General features: G+C 34.5%; 1 protein-coding gene across 3 annotated transcripts in view; it reads right to left on the bottom strand.

Moving 5' to 3' along the window:
- LOC149419025 (monocarboxylate transporter 14-like) overlaps window positions 1–27,133 on the bottom strand; it is a 138,258-nt gene that overhangs the window by 14,159 nt on the left and 96,966 nt on the right. The window contains exon 1 of one of the 3 annotated variants that reach the window (XM_089638040.1): window positions 448–585. The exons of the other annotated variants lie outside the window; for them this stretch is intronic. The gene's annotated coding sequence lies outside the window, so the exon portion shown is untranslated. Of the gene's footprint in view, window positions 1–447; window positions 586–27,133 lie in introns of those variants that run through there. 3 annotated transcript variants of the gene reach the window in all.

Raw genomic sequence — 27,133 nt, 5'->3', positions numbered from 1 at the left:
AATTTATTATCAAACAAAAGAAAATATTAATAAAATCCTATGTAAATAAGATGAAATCACAAAAGAAAATAACTGGTAATAATTGATAAATGATAAAACAAAAACACTAATTAATATTGATAAAACGATTAATCAACTGTAGATATGATAAAACCGACAATATACGAAACGATAAAAAATAACAATTACTTATTGTAAATAAGCAGCAATTAATAAAAAATTGAAAACGCTAGAATGTATATGAAAAAATAAAAATATAAACAAAATAGTGTAAAATTAACCGGTTTTTAATGTTTTCTATTATTTTATAAACATCGCGTGTATTTTACAGTGATTTAGTAAAAAAAAAATGGTTAGTCACTTCGCGAGATTTCAGATTTCGATCAGAGGAATTGTGAATTAGAATATCAGATAAAATCGTGGTGTATTGTTGGGTGAGAACACTACCTTATCCCGGGGCGGTATTTCGCCGACTGGGCGGCAGAGGCAGGGCAGAAGGCAGAAGAGCCGCTCGCTGGGCGGCCGCCCGCCCACAGGGGCGCGCTAGGGCGGCCGCCGCCCAACCTAACTGCCGCACCATTCCCCACTAACAATCCACACAGATCTCAATACAATGTACACTGTACAATACATTATGATACAGCGTTAAGTTATTATTTCATGTAACCGTATTCATAATACATTATATAACCGCTTTGGTTGTGTATTATGTCAGAACTATCCATGAATATTTACTTTTCATAAATATTAACTTTCCGTTAATATTTACTTTCCATAAATATTTACTTTCCATAAGTATTAACTTTCCATGCATATTTACTTTCCATAAACATTAACTTTCCATTAAAACTTACGTTCCATGAACATTAACTTTGGGGTATTTTCGATGCTGAAATTGATGATTGGGGGGGGGGAAGATGAGGAAGATGAAGGTTGAGAAGTGGCTGACTACAAACTTCATTAAAATCTGACTAATAAGAATTATTATGATTTCATAATATTATCTAACTTAATCATCTGTGTAGACTTTGCTATAATGTGGCTTTACTATGAGCCGGTATTTCAGTAATTTTTAGTAATGGTATTAGTCGGCTTATCTTGTCAGGATTCCTATTCCTATTCCGATTCCTGAGAAAAATGAGTATTGCTAATTTATTAACAATCTCTTCAAATTATTGGTAATCCGGTAAAAAACGGGATTGCAGGCGGTTTCCTGATTTTAGTAAATTCGTAATAATATCGGAACACGTGTTCATGCACCTGCGTTTGTTTTGCTAATATAATTAATAGACGAAATGCTAAAATGTTAAAATTTTAATGAACATGTGTTCCGATATCGTGAAAATACATTGGTATTTTACTAAAAGTATCAGGAAACCTATCAATTCATTTTTGCAATCCTGCAATCCCGTTTTTTTCCGGATTACGAATAATTTGAAGAGATTCTTACTAGCAAAAATTGTTAGCAGTAAGTTTTCTCCGTGTTGGAGAGCCACTTGACGAACGTAAACATCTCGCAAACCGAACTTAAAATGCAACCGAAATTCCGGCCCTATAACGCATAAGGTATGATTTATCAGAACCTATTTCCAGCACAACACCTTCAGTTATAGTATCGACTGTATTTTGATACAACCCCTCAAGCCACACTTTTTGGGAATGTTACTTTTCGGTGGATACATATAGAATATTCTTCAAAGCACAACATGGTGAAGAAATATTTGTAGATTAACGTATTTTTAATACTAAAACTAAATTTATATGGACAAATTTTTTTAGGTTATTTCGAAAAAAAGCATAGATGGAATTGGAATATTTTACATCCAAATTTTAAAATACAAATAATCACTTCGATATGAAATTCAAGATTTTTACTTAGTTTTACGACTTGGTAAATAAATATTAGTTTTTTTCGTCTCCTGTAATATTTTCATTTCGGGGCTTGAATGGCTTTACCAAACCAAAGTCGTATTATTATCATGTCGGGTTTATTTGGTCGTGCAAATCTATTGCACAAAATTACATATATCTATATAGGACGTCCCACATCCTGGAATAAATATATTATTATTATATCTTCTCTTTTGGCTTGACTGTTTTTAACATGTATATATTTATATTTGTATTTTATGTATAAGCTGTTTGTCTCTTACCTTTACCAATCTTCCGAGACATGTTCGACTTCTACTTCTAACTACAATCTCCTGACACTCAATGCGCTTACGCTTGCTTATGAGTTTATGTCACTATTGCGTTTTTTCGAATACCCCTATCCCTGACCGTAATATGGTCGTACGAGGTTTTAACACAAATCACAAGTATTTTTCTGACTTGGCAATAACTGTCAGTAAAATTCTACCCTACCTATCTCTTTCCCGTGTCAGTAAGCAGTTTATAAACAACAGGAGTGCCCCAATAAAGGTGCTTTTAAAAAGTGCAAACTTATAGTGTACACGGAGGAAAATTATAGTGTACACGGATAAAAATTATATTGTACACGAAGAAAAATTATAGTGTACACGGAGGAAAATTATAGTGTACACGGAGGAAAATTATGGTGTACACCGATAAAAATTATATTGTACACGGAGAAAAATTATAGTGTACACCGATAAAAATTATATTGTACACGGAGAAAAATTATAGTGTACACGGAGGAAAATTATAGTGTACACCGATAAAAATTATATTGTACACGGAGAAAAATTATAGTGTACACGGAGGAAAATTATAGTGTACACCGATAAAAATTATATTGTACACGGAGAAAAATTATAGTGTACACGGAGAAAAATTATATTGAACACGGAGAAAAATTATAGTGTACACGGAGAAAAAATTGTAGTTGATGATTTATTAACCCTTCAGGCTATTTTGTTCGCTTTTGGGAAGAACTCATATGATCTGGCAGAAATCGTTGTATCTCGCTTATTGATGTAGTGAAAAATATGATCTAAACAGTGTTAGAAAGAAAAAAAACACCACGATTTATACTCAAATCTAGAAGATAACAGCAACATAATTAAAATGTGCACCTTTATGAATCCACCGACCAAACAAACAACCTACCGACCGCAATTTGAAAAAAAAATGAGAGTTTTGAAATTTTTAATTAATTATTAAAAATTATTATCAAACCACAAAAAGTGAGGTGGCGATAAGGTTTGCAATACATTTGTCTTATAAAATACGTATGTATTATATCTTTTTTCGTTACCAGTAATTTTTTTTTGAAAAAACGTAAATCGAGTCATTTTATTTTTTTGTTGTGTTTGCATTGAAAATTTTAATATTTCAAAAAATATATGTTTATTTCTAATAATATAATATAAGAGCGTGTTTCGTTAACTTTCAAAAACAGTTTTCAGTTTTCAAATATTTAACCGAAAACTCAATATACCTACCATCTGACAATATGGCTGAGGCCCGAAAAGTTAACAATCTCTTCAAACTATCGGAAATTCGTTTAAAAACGGGATTGCAGGCCTTTAAAGAGTGAATTAACAGGTTTCCTGATTCATTTCAAATATATTATCACGATTTCAGAACACGTGTTCGAGTTGATTTCTTTCAAATCTGACAGCTAGCCTCCTTTAATCCTAGGCACAATATAGAGGCACAATTCATTAGATAATAACGTAATATTGTATGTAATGCTGTTATAATATGCCATATCTAATCTATGGTGTTCAGGCTTCGCTCTAGAGACAAAATCAGAGTTACGAATATCTACACTGCCATCTGGGACAACAAAACTTCACAAAGTAAAACAACAACCTTGAAAGATGAGTAAATTTATTCCCGTTTTAAAGATTTAGGTTTCCCAAGGGCTGAAAGATAAAAGCTCTGGGTTTGTTCTAGGTCAGTTCGCTTCATATTCAAAGTTTGAGAAATAAAATTAGGAATTCGATAACGATATTTTTTCACAATTCCTTAATTTAAGTTTGAGCTGGAATTAAAAATGTTTCTATTTCGAAATTAATAGGGGATATTCAGGGAAGATTATAAAATATAATTCTGTTTTTCAATTTGAGTTTTATTGATCAATGTAAATAGAATTTTCTTCGCTTTTACGTGAAAGGCTATCGACCTGTTTATTTTCGGGAAGCCGAACAGCTACTGAGAAAATCCGGGTAAACCATGGAATACTAATGTTTCAGATTTGTAAACATTATTTAACGCTGAAAAGTTACTGTACGATGAAAATCAATCTTTCAGGTTTCTAAAGGTTGTGATAGGGAAATCTCGTCAATTTAGGTAAATTCACGCTTTGGGAATTCTCGATTTGAGATGTGGATTTTCTGGCAAAATAAATTCTTAAACCTTTTGGTGAAAATGTTGTTGTTGATCGTGAAAAATTATTTTTGGGATTTGAGATGTGTTGTGGATTTCTTGATAGATAACGAGATTTGTCGATTGCAAACCTCTTGTTTTAAGGATCTCCTCAGACGTAATATTTGTAGAGAAGCGTTACAATCTCTAAATAGTACGAAACTCTGTTTGTGCACTTATTTCTTTTAAATTACTAAACGGATTTGAGTAATTCTCTAAATGATTTCATTATCATTTAGAAAATTTCTTCCGGAAGGTTTATATATATAATACATGCATGAAAGTATACACATAAAGTAGAAAAAAGTCGATGTTTTGTAATCATGTCGTAAAAAAACTATTTTCGGCCGCTTACTTTGCTAACGCTGGTTATGAGATACATCAAAATAATGTATGTACTACGGAATTGTATATCTTAAAACTTACAACCTAAAAACTTTACCCCAAACCATTTACAAGCCCCAGAGCAATACCGGGTACATGTCAGCTAGTTTCTTCATAAATTGAAAGCGAGATACATAGGTTATGTTGGAGAAGTCTTCTCAGTTTAATTCACACCTTTCTGTCATCTAACTAGAGAAAGCTGAGCGGATTTCTTTACCTAGCGAGGATAATTCTAATATTTTTCATGGTCTCAATAAACTCTCGTCGTAAGGATTTCCGCCAATAATAATCAAGAACTTTTATTATTATTGGTCTAGCCCTGTGAGTTTGAATGTAAGGTGACATTAGCATTGAATAAAGCTAGTAAGCCAGAGGTGCAAAGCTTTGCTTGTGCCAAGAATGTATTTATTTACATTCGAAAAGTCGCACGTAGTTCGGCAGCCGACATATGACGAGTTTCCTCGTTCGCGCCAAATACCCGTTGAGAATTTTTCACACGCCTAAGTAAATAAATTAATAACGATTATTTCTGGGATTCGGAAAATTCGATGGGACTTTTAATAGAACGAAGATAAATCACAAAGATTCGGTAAACAAGTCAGATATTTTAGAGAAATTCGGCTGTTGCCAGAATGAAACGTATTCAGAGAGTACCTACATAAGAGTACTTACTCGAATACAACATTAATATACATAATTATTGAAGAAGAAAATACTGATAAATCTGAATGAAACAGGAAACAGAACTAGATACAGAAAAATAAAAAGGTAACGGTCTCATCTGGGAATCGAATACATGGTCTCTGTCTTACCGGCACAACGCATCTAACCAATCGGCCATTGGGAACTAATTATTTTATGTCATCTGTGTCGATCTCATATTTGTAAATTTAGAATTAAAAACAATTGCAACTAATTTTTGGCAATTATTTTTTTGAATAATTAAAAAGTTCTAAATAATTTGTTTGTAACCTAGATAGTATCTCGGATAACATATCTGATTTTTTATTTATATGGGACATCTATTGACTTTTTCTAAAAGTCTAAATGAATAATTAATTTTTACATATTTGTAATAAATCATATGTGGCTCATCATAATTTACAATTTGTTTTAGACCACTTTAATTTTAATTACACTCTACCCGTTTCGAAAGCACCCTTCTTTCGTCAGGAGAATATTAAAAAGTGTAAAGTTTTAATATTCTCCTGACGAAGGAAGGGTGCTTCTGAAACCGGTAGAGTATAATTAAAATTAAAGTGGTCTAAAACAAATTTATACATTTTTACTGTAAATTATCTTTTTATTGGAATAACTTTTCTATGAAAATTTTTGAAGGATATAACCATCAATGTAATATATAATTGAAGAAGAACACGATACTAATGTTTATTTGAATAAAAATTGAATACAATATTTTTTGTTTAAGAACTAATCAATCGTATTCAACAAAAATAATAATTGATTATTAATATAATTAAATAATTTCATCAAGCATCAGTGAGTTCAATGTTTTGAAAGTCATTGAAAAATAAACAATCATTGTTGACATTATTTATTAGTGAAAGTCATCAGGTCATCTTATCAGGAAATCAAAAAGATTAAATTAATAACGCAAGTTCATAAAATGTGCGTCTTTAATTCATTCTCGTTTGATCAGATCAGACAAAAGATAAGATGTGGGGATTTATTCGTGTTTCAATGTGTCGGCATTATAACGTCTTCCAGCATAATATCTTATGCGCATTCGAATTGGGTCGCATAGAATATTATGCTGGAGGACGTTACAATGGACGATATATGTATTTAATTAGTGAATTGTGAAATAACACAAATAAATCAATTAATATTGACTTGCGCAAGCTGGCATTTGCACCTGCGACCTCCGGATTGCAAGTCGGAGAGCTTTTCCCCTCGACCACTGAGATCGGTCTTGGTATTGAGAAGTATTGTTTAGTTGATAGACCTTATAAAAACGTTTCTCACGACGCGACGACTCTAAGTTATTATAGTAACATCAAGCACAAATAAAACAGTCAAACGCCCGACAAAACAGAACATCTACGCAATGTAAACATGTTTTTGCATTTATATTGGGGACAGACTTAAGATATATATACCTACTGTGTTTTTATAAACATTTGCAATTCATGTAATATCATTCACAGTTTTGCATTCCAAACATCAACAATGTTAGCCACTTGACAACCGTAAATAACACAATTATTGGGAACCTTACCAACCTAATATTTAACTGGACAGACGTGCCTAATAGATTAGTATCGCTCCAAGGATAAAAACAAATCTGCTTTTATTCGAGTTATAACTAGTGAAGCGGCAGTTTAATCCACGATTTTAAAAAATGTTATTATTTAATTGTGTTGTAGGTCGTATGTAACATATCACAATCTAAGCATTTTGATTCGAATTCGTCTAAAATGTTTTACATTAAAAATAAATTACAAATGCGTGGGGTTATTTTCAATTCAATTCCATTTAATAATTCAGTAAGGTAAATTTGTTTACGTACACTCAATGAATCAAATTTTGAATAACACAATTGCAACAAGATAATTAATTATAAGATCAATTGTGCGATTTGTAAGAAATGTATTTCATGATTCAAATACTATATTAAAAAATAATATCGCCTACTTTAGCCCTCTGACCCAAATTTGTCGACTGTATAATAAGATTGAGTGTGCTGATGTAGATATTTTAGTCGATAATCCTATAAAGATTCAAAAAAATGTTCCGCTACTGCTAAATAATATGTTTAGATAATTATATTATGTATCACTGTAACTCTCCTAATATTATTTGTCATTTTACCGAACTTATATATAATTTTATATTATTATTTGTTTTGTTTTTTAATTGTACGTAACCTGTATTTAATTGCATTTTTACCTGTATGTATGTAATTTGTAGATTTTTGTCTGTAACTTAACTAATTTTTTGTAACTGGATAGTTCTCACTTACGTGATCTGTAAAAACCCAGTATAAATAAATAAATGATTTATTTTCTGATTAAATTGCATTTTATTTATGTATGTATTATATATTTTTTACATTATATATTATATTATAATATGTAATGCATAAATGAAACCCACATAGTCGATACAAACTCAGTCGATGCAAAGTATAGTTGTTTGACAATGTTTGTGAAGCCTTTTGAAAACACGTGTTTCGACATCCTAATAACACATTTGTGTTTTACTGATTTGTTAGGAAATCTGTCAATTTATTCGTTAAAGGCCTGCAGTCCCGTTTTTTAACAGGAATCCGAATAATTTTACCAGATTTTTAATAAATTTGCAATATTTTATATCAGTAAGTTTTCTGCATGCATTGTGTTCACTCGCAGGGGTTTACAGTTACAAATTCAGAAAACACATAGTAAAATTTTCATCCTTAACTCGTTCTTAAAATCTCATGTAAAGCCTTGTCAGGTTTTACTTGACAGCTGTGTTTTCGAAATGATAATATTAAACCAAAACAAGAATTACATTACTCAAATTATCTCTAATATGTCTATTCTTATCAACTTGTCAATCTAAAGCCTTATTCACGAGGGAGTACAATGTTCGGCGCTGAGACTTCGGCGTGGGATTTTGGCGCTCACCCGCAATTTGCACTAAGCCCTTTAGACAGCGTTTTGTAGATCTTTTTTGTGCCGTCAGTTGTCAGCCTGAATTTGCAATGAAAAACTCAAGTGAAAAATATTCAAGTTTAAAACTAAAAATTCCTATTTTATTATATATTATTATACGTTGAATTTATATCGTCACTTAAAAACGAATAAAACCGTTTGCCGGTTGGTGGGTAAAAGTGAATCTGCTAATTCCGACATCGCAACCAGTCTACGTGAGTAATATATCTATGGTCTATAATGTCCACTTGTCCACAGTCAACATCTGAACCGATGAAAATGTTGTTTTTTTATTTCAGGTGCGGTAATGGATGTTTTTTTGCACTTCGGTTCAGAGATGCTAACATTTTACCTAGTATTCTTCAATGTTAAAAGCGGGTAAACTTAAGAATAAAAAACGTCTCGACGCCCATACAAAATACAGCACTGGTTTTAAAAAAAACATTGCTTTTTGAAACTGAAGATGTCACTCGTCACGTTCATAGATTTGATGCAATTTTTGGAGTCTAGTAAAATTAATACTTTTGAAAATTATTGTAACTATTAAAACTAACTACAACAATAAAAAGATATGCTGATATTTAAGTTAGAAGGTAAAACAAATAAATACTTTTTATTTATTTATTTTTTAGTTTGACCAAAGTCAAATTTGCTAGCAAAAATTCAGTTGTAGGATTGCTAACAGGTTGTTATCAGATTGCTGTCAGGTTGCTGCCAGCTGTTCCACATATAATCAAACCGCATTACCATGTAAAAAATGATGAACTATTTTAGTGACTGGCCATTTTTTTTAATTTTTACATTAACCCCATTTTCCTTTAGGGCCTGTTTCATCTTTTGGGATGCTGTGTGTGGGGACTATTTTAAAGAAAGTAAGGAGAGGAAGTTCTGGGAAGGTAAAAGGTATGAGGGTTGGGTAGGAATCTAGGGATCAGTGTCCAGGAGTGACAGACATATGAATGTATCCTAGAAAGGGTATCCTTAAACCGGCCATGTAGCTGGTGGGTAGGCGGCTAGGTGCATCCTGAACACACCTCTTAGGGTATTCAGAATGGGGTGACCTATGGTAGAGCTGTTGGTTATCCAATAAATGATTCCCGGCCATGCCATCGGCGAGAAATAGTCTTCCACGTAAAGCGTTAAAATACGCCTTTTGCGAATTAGGCTTAGTAAAGAATCAACCACGAGTTTTTGTTTGATAACAAAATGTCTTTGACCTAGTAAATAAATGATTTTAAAGACACTTAAAAATGTCTATTGACATTATTCTTAATAATTATAAGAAAAGCGATAACGAATACTAGTGGCGACATCTTTGTTAGCATACAGAAGCATCATCCGTTCGGTCTTGTGCAGACGCAATTGGAGCAATCCGCTCCGGGCGCCGACCTACAAAGGCGCCAATGAGTCAAGGCGCCCTTACGCGCTTGAGGTTTTTACTGGCGCCAGGCGCCGTTCGGCTCAGGGGCGGCCCTGAGAACGGTGAACAGTGAACACTGCAGAGTTCGTTCTGAATGCTTTCACGAAATCTGGCTTAAGACGATCGGATGTTATCATATGTATTTTACATTAGGTTTTCATATTTCATGCTAATCCGGCCCCCCGGTCGAAGCAAACGGCATAATTCCACAAGAAAATGTAATTTCGTGGAACGAAATACCGGCAGCGTTATTCGAAGAATTATTAGGTAAACTGAAACCGTTATACAATGCATAAATACTGTTAAGAAACAGACACAATTTTTGTGGATGGCAAAAATTCATAATCAAAAAATAATATTATTAAAATACAATTCGGTGGTATTGGCAGAATATCAAAAGGAACATTTAACATGATACAGCATGCGTTTTTTTAAAATATATAAAGTGGTTGAAAACAACGGGAAAAATTGAAGTCAAATGTATAATTTTATTTATATTTATTTAAAAGATAACACAAACAACATTAGAAATTAAAGTAAAGAAATAACTTCCCATGTAAAATATCGATAGGTTTAAAATTGTTATTTAAAAAATGTTAGGTTGTAATTTATTTGTACAAAATGTGTGTGTTTTAGTGGGTACTCAGAACAACTAGAAAAAACAAGCTGTTTTCATTAGTTTTTGAGAAATACCTATAGGTACCTACTACGCCTTATACATACCATTTACCAAAATTATTCGGTAATACTGAAAACTACTGAAAATATTTGATTTTACTGAAATTCGATACACGTCAAATGACAACACGTAAAAGTACAAACACATGTACGGATTCAACAGGGTTAGGGTGAATTTTAGATACAGGGTGGGTGGAACGTCTTACAATATCTGCTTACTGGGAGAGTATCAGGAGAACATAAAGGCGAGGAGAATAATGCGTGTCGGGAAGGCTGTATGCTTGGGGTTGCTTCAAGGCAGTATTATGGGTATAAGTGGGGTGTACTAAAGAGGCAGCTTGTAATTTTCACACTGTGAAATTAGTTCACGCGACTTGCGACGCATTCTCACACGAATTTAACGATAGCAAAGGTATTAAGATTTTTTTTGCATAATTACGCATATTACGAATAATTTTATGCGAATGTAGAATGAGATCCTAACATGCAAGACATCTTTAATTTTTATAAAGAAGGTTCTTACTTACTATGTCATAATAGGTTAGATTAATTTGCAGTATTTTTAAACATATTTGAATTATAATTGAATATAATACTAATAAATCTAAACGAAACATGAAACAGAATAAGACACAGAAAAATAAAAATTTAACGGTCACAACTAGGAATAGAACCCAGGATCTCTTGTTTTACCGGGACGTACATTCCAATGAAAAGTATAACCTTTAAAATAAGTTATAAAGAAAAGTTCCTGAAAATTTGACTTAAATTAAACAAAACAAATTGACACGCTAAAATAAGATGAAATCTTTGTCTTTCAATGGGAAAAATAAATACATTCATAACCTTCATCTTGTAATTTTTTTCGTTATTTCGTCAATTTTTATCCCTTCAAAGTTTTTTCAAAAGAAAGACAAACATTCCCGGGTTACGAATAACCTGACAATATTTGAAAATCTCCTACTACCACCACAGTGAGCTGAAAATTTTGCTTGTGTTGTGATGGAGGACTTAGCCAGCCGAGGAATTGAACACACTACGACTGAGTGGGACCCAAGCGCGATGTCAACTCGGCCACCGACCGGTTTGTCGATGCATTTAAGTTTTCTCGTGGATATTCTATCTAACTAACTCACTAACCGTTTCTCTACAAGGGTAGGCAGAGGATGGACCGCTTGCCAACTGTCTTGGCACACGCTCCTTGCTCTATTCATATTCATACATCTCATGTATATACCCTTCTGTTATTCTGACTCTTTACATGGCCCGACTTACTGAGAATTATTAATTTCGCTTGATCGTGCCGTGTCTTTATATTCTCGTGCATTCAATCTACATGCCCAAATTATCTATGCGTCCGTTTCTTAATTCTACTCATTACGATAACATCAGCCTTGCATTTCATAGTACAGTATATTTTTATTTTCCGGGCTTTATTTCAACCACTGAACAAATTGAATGGAATCGCCGCATTACGGGCGAGCGAGGCAACAAATCCAAGGTCGAGCTTTCCCTCTCGCTCGCGCAAAGGTCCGCATTGCCGCTTGGCGCGGGGTAGGGGGGGTTGAATAATACTTTGGGGGGAGGTTAAATAATACTGGCGGGGGGATGGGGTGGGGGAACCACGTGGTACCCCCGGTGACCTTGGGGGACGCAGGTTAGCGAAATGAAGGGCGGGAAGGTGGATCAAGAGACACTTAAGCGATGGACTGAAATCAAGACATTGATTTGTTCTTTGATGTCCGTTTGTGAAACGGAAAACGCTTCTGACAACAATGAAACAAATAATAATGATTATTAATCTATTTGTTTAGCATCATTTTGCTGATAACTGATTAGTTGTAACCGGCTGTAACCAACAAAACATTAAAAATATTGCTATGAACAATTAAACGATAAAAAAGATCAAATAATGATAACCACATTTTTCGTTTCACACGGCCAATAATTCAATATTTCGTTTATGTTGTAGGGTTTTTGTGTTTAGTTTTGTACTTTTGTAGAACATGGAACATTTTAATCAAATAATAAATAATTATAAAGATAGATACGCAGGTATGTGAAAAGGTAATTGAATTTCATATGAACATGTTGGTACTTGGTCTTTGATGACGTGTACATGGCATTTAAATGTTAAACTAATAAACCCATCGATATAAAAAAAGATATTTATATTATCGTTATTTGGAAGTTTCATGGGGAGGTATTTCAAATAAATTCAATTATTCTTCGAACAACAATGGCGCTCGGTTGATGCGAAAAGGCCAAGTGAATTTATATATAAAACCTTTTCATAATATTATGTAACGAAATTAATTATGTATTCGGAGTTCCTCGAAGAATTTAAAACGTATTTATTATTTTTATTCTGTGAAACATTGAGAAGAAGAGTGCTTTTGAAGGGTGAATTTATATACATGGAGAATAAAGCGATCGCTCCATAATTATTATAAATTATAACACCATCGATCATAAACAATATAACAAAAACATGTAAAAAAACCTTTTTATACTATTATTACATGGATTTTTTATTATTATTTAAATACATCTATTCGAAAATACATGAATACATTATTTTGGTTTGATTGAGGATTGAAGCATCCTCCCCAGGCACTGACTAAAATTAGTGAACCAATTAAGCCAAATCCCAATTGGATGGTACCGATATTTATTTCGAATATTAACTGCTGTAATTTTTTATAATGTCACCTGCTTTTATTCTGCCACCAAAAGGTGATGGAATGCATTGTCATCAATAAAGAGTCTATTTGCCTAGCTAGATCGAATGTCGGGAAGTGGGTTAATTTCCACTTCCAAGATTCCATTTCATTCATTTGTTAATTAATGTATTTAATCATGCATTCATTCGATAATGTATTTATTCATTCAATCATTAAATAATGTATTTATTCATTCATTAATAAATTGATGTATTTATTCATTCATTCACAAATTAATGTATTTATTCATTCACTTCTTAATTAATGTATTTATTCATTCACTTATTAATAAATATATTTATTCATTCACTTATTAATTAATGTATTTAATCATTCATTCAAGAAAACATAGAAAGGTCTACAATTGAGTGAATGTTAAGTCCAGACACGAATGAGATAAAGGGTCTGCAATTGAGTGAGTAAGAGTTGAAATCCATACTTGAATGAGATAAATGGTCAACCATTGAGTGCGTGTTGAAGTCCAGACACGAATGAGATAAAGGGTCTGCAATTGAGTGAGAGTTTAAATACATACTCGAACGATATAAAGGGTCTGCAATTGAGTGAAAGTTAAAAACCTAACATGAGAGGTATGTATTTTGAAGAAATGTGAAAACAAAACCAAGTAAACCAAGTAAGTTGGCCTCTCAGAAGCTGGGCGTACTGTACAGGGCCCGCAGATACTTTAACAGTACACAACTGCTGACCCTGTACAAATCGCAAGTGCGCCCTACTGTCGAATTTGGCAGCCATCTTTGGTCCGGAGCCCCTAAATACCTGAAAAAAACCCTTGACTCTGTGCAAAAACGGGCGGTCCGTTTGATAGATTCCCAAATCTTAACAAACGGACTGCAATCTTTAGAGCACAGGCGTCAGGTAGGTATGCTGTCCTTGTTCTATCGGTATTACAATGGAAGATGCTCTGAGGAACTAGCGTCATTGATCCCTTCGGCACCGGTGCGTAGTCGGGATACACGCCAATCGCGCGCCCAACATTTGTACACGGTTGACATTTGTCGCATGAGAACGGGTCGCTTCTACGATTCGTTCTTAAGTTCAACAGCTCGGCTGTGGAACGAACTGCCGGCTACTGTGTTTCCTCCCTCCTACAACATGGGACTCTTCAAGACCCATGTTCACTTCTTCCTCTCCACAAAAAGACCCTCCACACAGCATCCCCAAAGATGACATAGGCCCTTAGGGAAATTATTTTCTTCAGGGCCTCCTGTGTGGAGTTAATATAAAGAAAAAAGTAAAATGAAGGGCACAGAAATAATAATGATAGATGAAATCCTGACCATAGTAGGATAGAAGGTTTGAAAATGAATGAAATGTGAAAAACTGGACGAGTGGGGTAGGGGGATTGGATTTTTAATGAAACACCCGAGTGGTTCGAAATTCATTGAAGAAGAAAGTTGTGAATTTGCTCCCGTATAGGGTGAACGCTCCTATAGTCAGCCTGTGCCTATTGTCAGCCTCTTTCATAATTTCGTGAAATAATAAGAAAAATGTGCACTCTATCACCATCTATGAGAATGTTCACGCACTAGTAATGAATGAACCAAACATGGTTTCAAAATGGCGGCTCTAACTTATTTTCTGTCCCTATATTCGACCGTTGCTTTCAAACAAGTGAAGACCTGTCAGACATTCTCCCGCGCGCCATAATAAATTTGCAGTTGACCACGGTTTCAAAGTAAGTTTAAAAACCCTGAATTTTACTAATATTGTTGAGTTAAGTGTTATTTTATGTTTCTGTGATTATTTTGCCTTGTTTTCAAGCATTCAAATTATGTTTATGATGTTTGATTTTTGCAATGTTGTGGTGGTTGACTTTAGGAACAAATTTTGTTAGAGCATCCTAAAGTCAGCCGGGGGGGCTGTCCTTAGGCCATATGTAGGTTATTTCAAATATGGAATCTAAGTGTGCAGTAGTGTTCTCTATCTTTACAATGTGATCTTACATACACAAATAAATGCATTAAAATAAAAACACCAAAGGTCAGCCGCCTCATTTTGTTTTGGGGTAGACGTGGCTGACTTTAGGAACTTAATGATCCAAATGTCAGCCATCAACGTGCTAATACACTTTATGGCATGGTGAATGATTTAATGTTGTATTTGAATTCTAGGTAGGTATTCATAAAAACGAAATTCAAAATGCCGAAAGAGAAGATCGTCAAACCAAAGGGATATAAAAAACCCCTTCTACAATACGACCGAAGCAAAATTGAAAATGCTCTCCGAGCAATAAGGGGAGATCAAATTAGCATCAGAGAAGCCAGCAGAAAATATGGAGTTCCCAGGGGAACTCTACAAGATCGTCTCCACGGCAGAGTTCCTGATAAAACAAATATGGGTAGAGATACCACATTAACTAAAGAGGAAGAAGAGTCTTTGTGCAATGGTTATCCGAATTGGCCAAATATGGATTTTCAAGAAAGAAGGATGATCTTTTAAACACAGTTCAAAAAATTATGAAGGATGACAAAGGCCTAAACCCCTTCACAAATGATAGACCGGGAAGAAAATGGTACGACCTATTTATTAAGAGACATCCAATCTTGAATGAGCGTGTCCCGGAAGGTATAAGTAAGGGTAGAGCGGTTGTTACTGAAGAGTACATACGCAAATGGTTTAATGATCTCAAAAAGTATTTAAGTGATATCAATGCTATAGATCTTTTGGAAGACCCGAGAAGAATACTTAATGGCGATGAAACCAGTTTTAGTGTTTGCCCTAAAACTGGAAAAGTTATCGCACCAAAAGGCTGGAAAAATGTATACGAAATTCAAGCCGGGAATGAAAAAGAAACTATAACGGTATTGTTAGTTTTCACAGCTGCAGGTGACACCTTACAACCGATGGTCGTCTTTCCATATATGTTCAACCACCGCGAGATGTAATACAAAGTATGCCCGGTGAGTGGTTTCTTGGTCGTTCGGAGACTGGTTGGATGAGGAGTGAAATATTCTTTGAATACGTAGCCAATGCAGTGAATTATTGGTTGGAGAAAAACTCTGTTCCAAAACCAGTACTCTTGTAAGTAGATGGGCATAAATCCCACCTTACTCTTGAGCTGAGCAAATTCTGCAATGATAATCAAATAATTCTCTATTCATTACCCCCAAACACGACTCACTTGATGCAGCCAGCTGACGTCAGCGTTTTCCGGCCTCTTAAAGTCGAATGGCGAAAAACTATTAGAGAATGGCAAGGGAATTCGGAAAATTATAATTCAGTCTTGTCTAAGAGCACCTTTTGTCCATTACTGAACAAAGTGCTACAAAAAGATATGACAGATATTATTAAGAATGGGTTTAGAAAATGTGGGCTGTTCCCTTTTAACCCGGATGCCGTTGACTACACTAAGTGTATTCAAAATACATTAGAGCGTGCGGAAAATACCAACAGAATTGAACAATTAACCACTCCAAAAGATGCGGTTACTTTTAACAGACAAGAAATAATAACAGCACAAAACGTCATCAAAAGCATAAAAAACAATTGGAGGATGAGAACATAGATGCACTCCGTGTTATCGAAATTATCGAAGCTTATTTTACTGAAGCAGACAATCGTGTTGTCACTATTGGAAACTACGTTTTAAATTCCAAAGGTGTTCTGGAACCAGATGCTGACCCTCAACCCTCAACTTCAGGCTATGAAGCAAATGAATTACAAATTAGTGATTGCATAGTAAATTGCGACCAAGAAGATGCTCAAAATAATTTATTTTTGTCTATTCCTGATGATGATTTTGAATCACTGGACATGACAAATCATTCCAATTTCTCTCTCCACTCAAGCCCTACCTCAATTATTACTAAGTCTGTAAATACACCACCGCCGGTGCCTGCAACAACACCTTTGTCGTGCGTAACCAACAAAATTAAAAGCGGAATATCTCCCTCCTTCAGCAATCACTTGTTCACTCCAAAATGTTTGCAATTTGGAAAAAGAAAATTGAAACCAGGAGAACCGATGCCGATGGCAATTTCGTCTGATGCTTGGAAGAATTACATGGCCAAAAAAGAAGATATAAAACAGGCACTAGTAAAAAAGAGGATTGAAAGGCAAGAAGCAATAAAAAAAAAGAAAAGAAGAACAGGCTACAAAAATAGAAGAACGAACGAAAAGAAGAGAAGAACAAATGAAACGAAAAGCAAACACTGACAAATACAAGAACCTAGGACGAAAGACTGGAGAAACCTATAAGAAATTAAATGTAACATCTACTCAATCTAAAATTTCAAGCACTGGATGTGAAGAAGAATTACACAGTGATGTAGTAGATGATGATCTGAAAAAATCTAAAATTTCATGCACTGGATGTGAAGAAGAATTAATCAGTGATGTAGAAGACGATGATTTGAAAAATGTTGGTTGTGACATCTGTCCAAGATGGTATCACCTCAAGTGTACACAAAAACACCTTATGCGGAAGTTGCTTCTAAACAATTTACTTGCCATATTTGTCTGCTTACTATGTAGATATAAATAAAATTGCTACTATTGAATACCTATTTTTTTAATTTCACGTCATATGTAATAATTTAAAACCCTCAGCCGTCGACTAGGCTGACTTTAGGAACTCGAAAGGCTGGAGATAGGCACATGGTGGCTGACTTTGGGTGATTTTGGCATTTAATTTTTGAAAGGCCTTTAAATCATTTTCATTGAAACAAATACATTTCCAATAATGATAAGTGAATAGTCTGTTCTTTGAACTATAATAAGGTGTAATTGTTAGAAACTTAAACGCTATTTACTACTTTTTGAACTGTAATAAATCAAGTAAAAATCTTAAGAGGCTGACCTTTGGGACATTCACCCTACTACACAATTTAATGCATGGTGTACTTTCCTCCCCACAAAAGATATTTTCGTCCATTGAATTACACATAAATTCTATACTTATCCCCCTTCTGCGTTGGAGTAAATAGAAATAGCACTGTTGTCGTATCGTTAAGGTCGAATCCGCCTACTGATTTTCCCTCCGAAATATATTGTTTAAGGGTAAAATACCCAATTTTCCCACGGATCTGAGCCAGATGCTGCATTATACCCCGATAATAACAAGAATGGGCATTTATATAAAGCAAAAAGCTTTAATTAACCGAAAATAAATAGTAATTAAAGAAAAAAAATATCTCTCTTCATGCAAATCAAAGAGGAAGTCCATTGTTTTATCCATAAATTTATTGTTTAAATAAATCTTAAGAACAGATGTTTTATTTTACATCAGACTATGTGCTTTTTCTGACACATTTTTAAACGCGATTTGTCTGTTAGTTACACTTTGTATAAATTGTTGTCAGTGCGGTCAATTTGCAGCAGAGAAAAGTGCGTGCATTAACTTAAAGTTCACCGCCAAGTGAAACACTGATTAGTGTTGTGGTTGAGACCGATTCGTTAGAGCAAAGCGATCACTTGTTAAAGTATCATTGATGAAGAAGATAATACTAATAAATATAAGCGAAAAATGAAATAGTACAAGACACAGATAAATAAAAATATAACGGTCACAACTAAGAATCGAACCCAGGATCTCTTATCTTACCGGGATAGGCGTATTAATTCACTCGACCACTGTGACCTACGACAACCTAAACGTCAGATTTGACGATATCATATTTCAAATTCAGAATTAACAATATCATCTTGCAACTAATTTTTCACATAAAAAAGGTAGCTTCCAAAAATGCTCGAGGGATCGCGTCAACAACTGGACTATGAGTTGAGTGATAAGCGTTCGAATTAGAGATTTCTTACCATCATTTAAAAAAAATCATACCTCTGAATTTTAATACGGACACATATAAACTGATTACAGGCAACGAATTCACATTTATTTGACCGTCTATCCTCCATTTTTAGGATTTAAAAAATATATATTAAAAAATCGTAAATGCGCGATTTCTGCAAGTCAAAAATGGCATATTATGGCGTGCGATCACTCAAGACGTTTTGCGAACTCGGCATAATACGCCGAAAATCACTTGAGTGGTCATTCACTAGTTTAAATGATTAATATCGTAATTCAGCAAATATTGGAGATATCAAACTGTTAAAACAACAGAAAGCCCGAGTTAGACGGCATTCAAACATGTTGTCACTCACTCAACATTATATGTTGGTTGCATGGACGAGAGAAGTGTACAATTGACGTGTTGTAGGGGTTAAAGACACCTCGCTGTGTTGTATTGACTGTTGCACGTATACGAGAAGAGAGTAAAAGCTATATTCGGTTCAAAGGTGACCCAGTCTTGTATTTTGTTATACACGAGTGCTGTCACGCGTGGGAAATCCTGTCGTAATAAATTGTTTGTACAAGATTAGCGCCCAGGAAAACGCCCGTAGCTGCCAAAAGATTTCTTCCGGACGTCAGGTCCCATGTTGTTATTAAAATATTTTGTATTTAGAAAGATAAATTGGATCACTTTGTTGTTATATTTTGTTTGGAGTACTTTGTTTAATCTTGATCATATTTTTAAGTACGTTCTACACGTACATTGCTTAGTTATCATTATTATCATCGGCGCTGCCAAATCGTGAAGATTTGCCAGAAGAGCGTAAATGCACTTCTGAACGCTTCTAGGAAAGGCCTCCACTTCTGCTGTCCATACATTTGCCTAAGGATGGGATGTTCGCCTCCACGCCGTCTCAACCATCAAAGTTTTGATCTCTCAATACTCATTCGTCCTGTAATCCACTTTCGTGGCAGGTTATCTTCCATTCTTGCTACATGTGTCCAGTGTTAAAAAAGTGTCTCTCATTTGCTATGCACCTCCTTCCTGCCAACAGCAGTCTTGATTCAACTTTTGATTTCAAGTTTATTTAGCTTTAACAGGACTTTAAGTCAGCCTAAATTTGAATAGCATCCTCCAGATACATCGGAGCACTCTTATCGTCCACTTGTTGTTCTCAAGTGGAGCAACTTGCTTGTGCCAAGCCAAGAAATACTTGACTTTGAGCGAATTGAGTTTTCTCCACTTCGCAACGAGAAAAAAATCAACAAAAAACTTCGCTTAGGTAAACACAACAAAGCTTTTGGCTCAGTGACAACATCGTATACTTTGAAGCATTACACGTTTAAAAAAGTAACACTGATGAAATTGTTGTGGAAATAAATATAGTATTTACCTAAAAAATATCAACGACTTAATTATGAAGTAAGAACTGCATATTATCAATTATTTAGTAGAAGTAGGTCTAAAGTCATGGTGTTTGAAAGATATAGTACAAATACAGTGTGCCATATAGTGTGCAATGATGAATACTTAGAGCATGTGGATGAGTTTGTTTATTTGGGAAGTATGTTTACGAGAGATGGGAAGGCAGACAGGGATATTGAAAAAAGGGTAAATGCATGTAACTCCATTAATGGAAGACTGAACGCGGTTGGCGTTAGCAAAAAAAAACTGACCAAAGAAGCATAGCTAGCAGTCCAAAATGGAGTGTTGGTACCTATTCTAACGTATGGCAGTGAGGCATGGAACTGGCAGAGGATTATGGAAGCAGAATAAATACTGTAGATATGAGATCCCTGAGGCGTACGTATGGCAAAACCATTTATGATTGTGTGAGAAATGTGGAGATCCGCAAAGAATGCTAGGCTGATGTAAGCGTAATGAGTAAGATTAAGAAAGGGATGTTTAGCTGGTTTGGGCGTGTGGAGTGAATGAACGTAGAAATGAGTGTAAGGAGAATATACATGACCCAAATTTGAATGGTAGAAGAAGTAGAAGAAAACGTGGCACGTTCAAGTGAATCACATACTTGAGTCGGGTCATGTCAAGAGTTAGAATAATAGAGGAGTATGTATGAGACGATCTATGAATGTCAAAGAGGCGTGTGCGAAGACCTGTGTGTTTGGGGGCCCATCCTATTTGCCTAGCCCTGCGGGGAAACGACGTGATGGTTAGTTAGTTAGCCAATTGAAAATATCAACAAACATTTCAAGAGGTAGGTATCCCAATAATATCAACAAACGTGAATTGTAAATGAATAAAAAAAATAAAAACGTTGTTTTTTAAATACTATAAATACACATTGACCTTGACTATTAATATAGACGTTTTCACGAAAATAACTACTGCAGTGTCCGATATTGCCTATCCGTATTATTTTTTTGGGTTTCTCCACGATATTTCGTGTCAGGTAAAACAATGCAAATGAAGGCAGTAAAAATATAATTACGTAGTTAGAGCTGGTATTGTATGAAAACATCTCTAGGTCATATACCTCCTGAACTACAGGGTTTTCCAATAAGAGGTGTTATTTTGAATAGCCCGCTATTTCGGTAGATGTTACTTTTGAGCTGTCATTTTTTGACATTTGACAAGTAGAAACTACGCCATTAATAAAAATGGAACGATACACGCTTCAACAACGCATTGCAATTTTTCAAATGCAAATCATCTTGAGTGATGAGGCCATAGACATATGAATTCATATGTCTGTGGATGAGGCCCATTTCCACCTCGGTAGCTTCGTCAACAAGCAAAAATGTCGCATCTGGGGCTCGGAAAACCCAAGAATTATTGTTAAAAGCCTCTTTATCTTCAACGTGTGACTGTTTGGTGCAGTTTATGGTCCGGCGGAGTCATTGGACTTTACTTTTTCAAAAATGAGGCTGGAGCAACAGTTACGGTGAATGGATTGCGCTATCGAGAGATGATTTTTTATGGCCGGAATTGGATGGTATTGATCTGGACAACGTTTACTTTCAACAAGACGGCGCTACGTGCCACACAAGCAAGGAAACCATTGATCTTTTACGATTGATTATAAAAATAACACCTCTTATTGGAAAACCCTGTACTAGTTAGCTAATAACTGTTCTATTACTATAAACATTTTCGGGTCATAGGTCATAGAATATAGCTACTAGGTTAATGGATTTTAAAAAATGCTTCTCAAAATTTTTATGTGATAGCAGAGGAATGTAATGCTACAATCTTTTATCACTATGTGTTAATTACAGTTGCCACATATATAGATAATAGTGATTTAATTAGAAAAATTATGCATTCAAAAAAATTACCTATACATTAAAATCTAAAGCAAATTTCAAACTAAATATTATTTGGAGTAAAAAAAAAACAATCCGTAATAAAGTTTTTTTACTGTAATATCTACATCTATTTTAAAATGTCTTTTGGTTTGACTGAGGATTAAACCTTCCTTCACAGGGACTGAAGTCAACCGTGCTACCGACCTTGACAGATGCCGATCGTGTGGGAAATATTTCTGTTCCTACGTAGTAATGCAAAATCATGTGTTTTTGGTTTGAAAATTTGGTCGCCTAGAAATGTTTCAGATGCTTTAAATAAATACCGCGAGTATAATACATCTTGGCCTTTGAAATAATCGAGTATTTTTTACATAAGTTTTTTTATAAACCTAGAAAATATTTTTTTATAAGGTCTATGAAAACTGCTTTAAAGTTCAAAATTTCCTACTTACGAACCCATTTTCGGTTATGGTTTTATTGTATAATGTGGCAAATTAAGTTATTTATAAAATGATAGGAAAACATATAAATATTTATTCCTGAACATCCACATTATAAAATAAAATGCACTTTTTGGCCATGTTTTTTTCTTGCCTAAATCAAAACAGCTGGATGGTGTTAAGCGGGAATTTAAGCCTTATCGCCACCTACGTAAGGAGTGTTATTGATGGCGGCTCGATTCAAAATATTACACGACGTATGGCATCGCCTTAACTGCTGTAATATCGTCCGATTTCAGAGAAATGCGTGTATATCAACGTGGTATTTACGTGATTGAATGCTTCACAACGAGTATATCTGCCGAGTTTCAGCTCGATCGGACGTCGGGAGGCGGGTTAATTTACGCTTCTAGATGTGTTTAGAAACCGATCAAAAACAACCATTTTTACAATAATTGTACTGTTATCCGACAGTTGCATATCCAGACAATGACTCTTTCAATTGATCCAAATTATATGGGCAGATTATGGTGTCAACATGTTATAGCATCCCGATAACGTACCTAAAACTACTGCGTTTTTGAATTTCCTTCTATCGGAAACCTTATCAGGACATTACAGTACCGGCTCTTAGTCCCAAGAGTTCCATGGTCCCCAGCAACAATCATGCGGATTGTTAGGTAAGGTGAATATAATTTGAATAAATTGTAACAAAAATGTTTTATCTCGCATTGTAGTTTTCAATTTATGTAAATTTTCTATGAATAAGAAACAAGCATGAATAAGTTAATGTAGAAATTCTGGCATTCGGTTGAGAGGAGACTCATCCAACTGTGTTTGTCTTTTTCAACGTTTTTGGTCGAAAAGGGTTCTACGTAATATAATATTCCATATTTATTATAATACTTTTTTCCGAAAAAAATAATTATGTACATAAGTCAACTCGTTGTATTGTTTGCTTAAAATCTTTTTTTAGAAAAACAAGCATTTTATTTATTACATATTATTTTTTAAAACAAGAATTTTAATGTTTTGTTTTTCAACAACATCAAATTAATACGAAAACTTGAATTGGATACACAGCAATTAATGTAGGTACATACCACAGACATAGGAATTAATAGACGAGAAGATAATGGCGAGGGGTAAAATCAACTGTTGAAGAACGAAGGGAGTGAAGCTGACTGTGATTCGTCAATAAATCAATCGACAGTAAATATGCATCTCGCATTATAATACCACCATTTACTTTTTAAAATTAAAATCTGCTTTTGAATGAATAGACATTTTTACATGGGAGCGCAAATTACTCGCCACGTTATGAACTAATTTGCGAAGTCCAAATTCGGCAAAGTAAATTTCTTCTGTTTGCAGAGTCGTAGTTAGTTTCAGAGTATTTAGTTAAGACACTTTTACAAATGTTTCATAATTTACTTACCCCAGTAAACAACGATGAGCACACTTGAGAATCGCTACATTGTGATGTGATAGTATATGTTTCTAAAACTGATCCATATAATACGGTGTGAATAAGCTTAAAATAAAGTAAAATAATGCTTACTTATGGAATGTAATACGACAATTGGGTTTATTCTCTTTTTCACATCTATTTTTACAAGTTTTCATATCACAAGTCAACATTTTGCCGTGTTATTTCGTAAAATGAACCGATGATGCCTCGACCATAGTTCGCACAAGAATGATGACGTCACGTTTTCAAATTTCACTTGAGGCCATACGCGAGCACAGCCGGCTCCAATGGAACCGGTATGGGGAGTGGGGATAATACGCTTTTAATCACTTAGGGCAGGTCTACTAATATTCATATGTGTATTATTTCTTGTTTTTTTCCTTTAGCTGTACCAGGCGTTGCTGGGGGATTTGGCAAATGGTTTGGCGTAAAGTTTTGAGGTTGTGAATTCTAGAGCACCTGACAACTGGGTGCATTTTAAAGGTGGAAATAATATTATTGTATTGTTATAAAAGTATTTTTTCCACTTGATTGTACCGTGTCTTTCTCGGGTGTCCTCGACCTCTTCAACCGTTCACTTCCTAGTCATACATTCTACTTACACCTCTTTCTACGTTCATCATCACTTATATCTCTTTTTACCAGAAATCCTGTCTTCTCGGGCATCCCCGACTTTTTCTACCATTCAATTCACAAGTGTCATAAAATCCACATTGATACTGTTAAAAAACTTCATTATATCGACTCCGTATCTCATTCCAGTGCAGAAATAATGCGAAGTCTTCCCCGGGCGTCCCCGACTACTTCTACCATTTAAACCAGTCTCTAAACACTCCTGGCAATAATAAGAACAAACTTTCAAAATTTTCAGCTATTTGAGTTTATGGGGGACAAACAAACAAACAAACATTCATTTTTTTATATTTACATATAGATAGAAGAGCAAGAAGAATTTTTATGCTGAAAAAATACTAAGGGCGATACTAATACACGTGTTTTCAATTTTACACAACTGATAAATATAATTTATTCGTGTGGGGGTTAACACAAAAACGTAGTGTGAATAACCTTAACATGTAATGTCTGTAACGTAATCTTTTTACAGTTATTTACAGTGAAGGACGTAGGGTCTCATAAAAATAACACTCGCCCGTGAATAAATAGTGATTATAAATAATGAAAATTAAACACGAAGCTGGCAGTGAGTAGTATCAGTGGCGTGGCGACCATTTGGCAGATTGAGCTTCAAGATTAAAAAGCACAAAAACATGCGAAATCTACTTATTGTTGATATACAGTGGTGAGGTCTGGCGTCGTGAAGTCTGCAAAAAAATTTATATGGAAGATACTCAGTGGAAATAGCTTCAATAATCCCTTCAGCACCGGTGCATGGACGGTTGACATTTTTCACATGAGAACGGATTGTTTCTGCGAGTCTTGAATTCAACAGATCGGCTGTGGAACGATTTGCCAACCTCTGTGTTTCCTCACCTTCGATAACATGGCATATTTTTTTTTATTTTTTTTTATAAATTTAGATTAAATTTGATAATATTATTATTAAGTTCTGCAAGTGTTTTAGTTTTTTATTATTGTGACAGCTGTTTCGGCTTACAAGGCCATTTTCAAACTGTGTTGACACAGTTTGAAAATGGCCTTGTAAGCCGAAACAGCTGTCACAATAATAAAAAACTAAAACACTTGCAGAACTTAATAATAATATTATCAAGTTTAATCTAAATTTATAAAAAAAATTAAATGGAGTTCTACGAATTAAACACAAAAACAATAAATAAAACATGGCATATGTTGTCGTATTCACTCTTCCCTCTCCTCAAAAAGACACTCTACTCAACATCCCAAAAGATGATAGGTTTTAAGGGTAATTATTTTCCTGAGGGCTTCCTGTGTTCAGTTAATGTGAAAAAAAAATTATTATCAGCTGGCAGCCTCATTTTCATCACGAGGAGCTGTGGAGCTCTAAAATTTCCATTTAAGGCGAAGCACTGCGAAGTAACGCAAAATCATGTGATATTGGTTTGAAAATTTGATCGCTTAAATTATTTAAGATACTTTCATTAAATACTGAGAGTGGAACTTTTTTAATATAAATCTTTTTATGAGTACAGAAAAAAATAAAGTCTCAGGCCTATAAAAACAGCTTTAAAGTTCAAAATCACCTACTTACAAACCTCTTATCGGTTACGGCATTATTGTATACTTTGGAAAATTAAGTTCATTATAAAATTATCGTAAAGCATTCAAATATTTGTGCCTGTACTTCGCAAAATAAAATAAATCACACTTTTGGCGATATTTTTTTTTCTTGCAAAAATCGAAACCGGCGGTTGTTGACAAGCGGGAATTCAAACCTTATCGCCATCTACATAAGGAGTGCTTTTGTTAGCAGCCCGATTCCAAATGCTGAACATGGCGGTACATTATTATATAAACAATATTACGAGAGAGGAAGTAAACGATTATAAATATTCCAGGCCCTTTGAAAACTTGGCTTAAGATACAGCTGACCATCGCAGATTTGGCGCAAGAAACTATAACGTTGCGTAGCGGAAATTGTTGAAAGGTCCTGAAAATGTAATGGTTTACGAGTTCTTCCCGAAACCACAATGGGAGACTAAATCGCTGATCTAGCCATGCAAGCGAAGGTAAAACAGCGGTCAAGGATTCTAGGTCAGAACACGATGTCATTTCGTAGTTGAAACTGTGTCGAGGTTAATTACGTTACGAAAGGCCGAAAGCTCGGACATGGAAATGAACTATTATAATGAAGGAAATTTATGCCAACAATTTTATTATTATTCAGATAAGGAGAAAAAACGCATTGAAGCTTTTTGTGTATGATTTGTAGAGCTTTTTGGGGGAAATGGCGGCTTCAATTTGGAAAGAAGGTCACCGGATCGATTGTCGACGGAGTACAAACATTATTACGGTTGTACAAGAGCAAACTCGTGAAAAATTAAGAGGAATAAAAATTGAAATAAAATAAATA

This window comes from Hesperophylax consimilis, chromosome 12 (genome assembly GCF_061612785.1).
Source record: "Hesperophylax consimilis isolate HC1 chromosome 12, BYU_Hcon_1.0, whole genome shotgun sequence".
NCBI classification, from domain to species: domain Eukaryota; kingdom Metazoa; phylum Arthropoda; class Insecta; order Trichoptera; family Limnephilidae; genus Hesperophylax; species Hesperophylax consimilis.
Note: the sequence above shows the minus strand (reverse complement) of the source record. Positions and strands in the feature narration are given on the sequence as shown.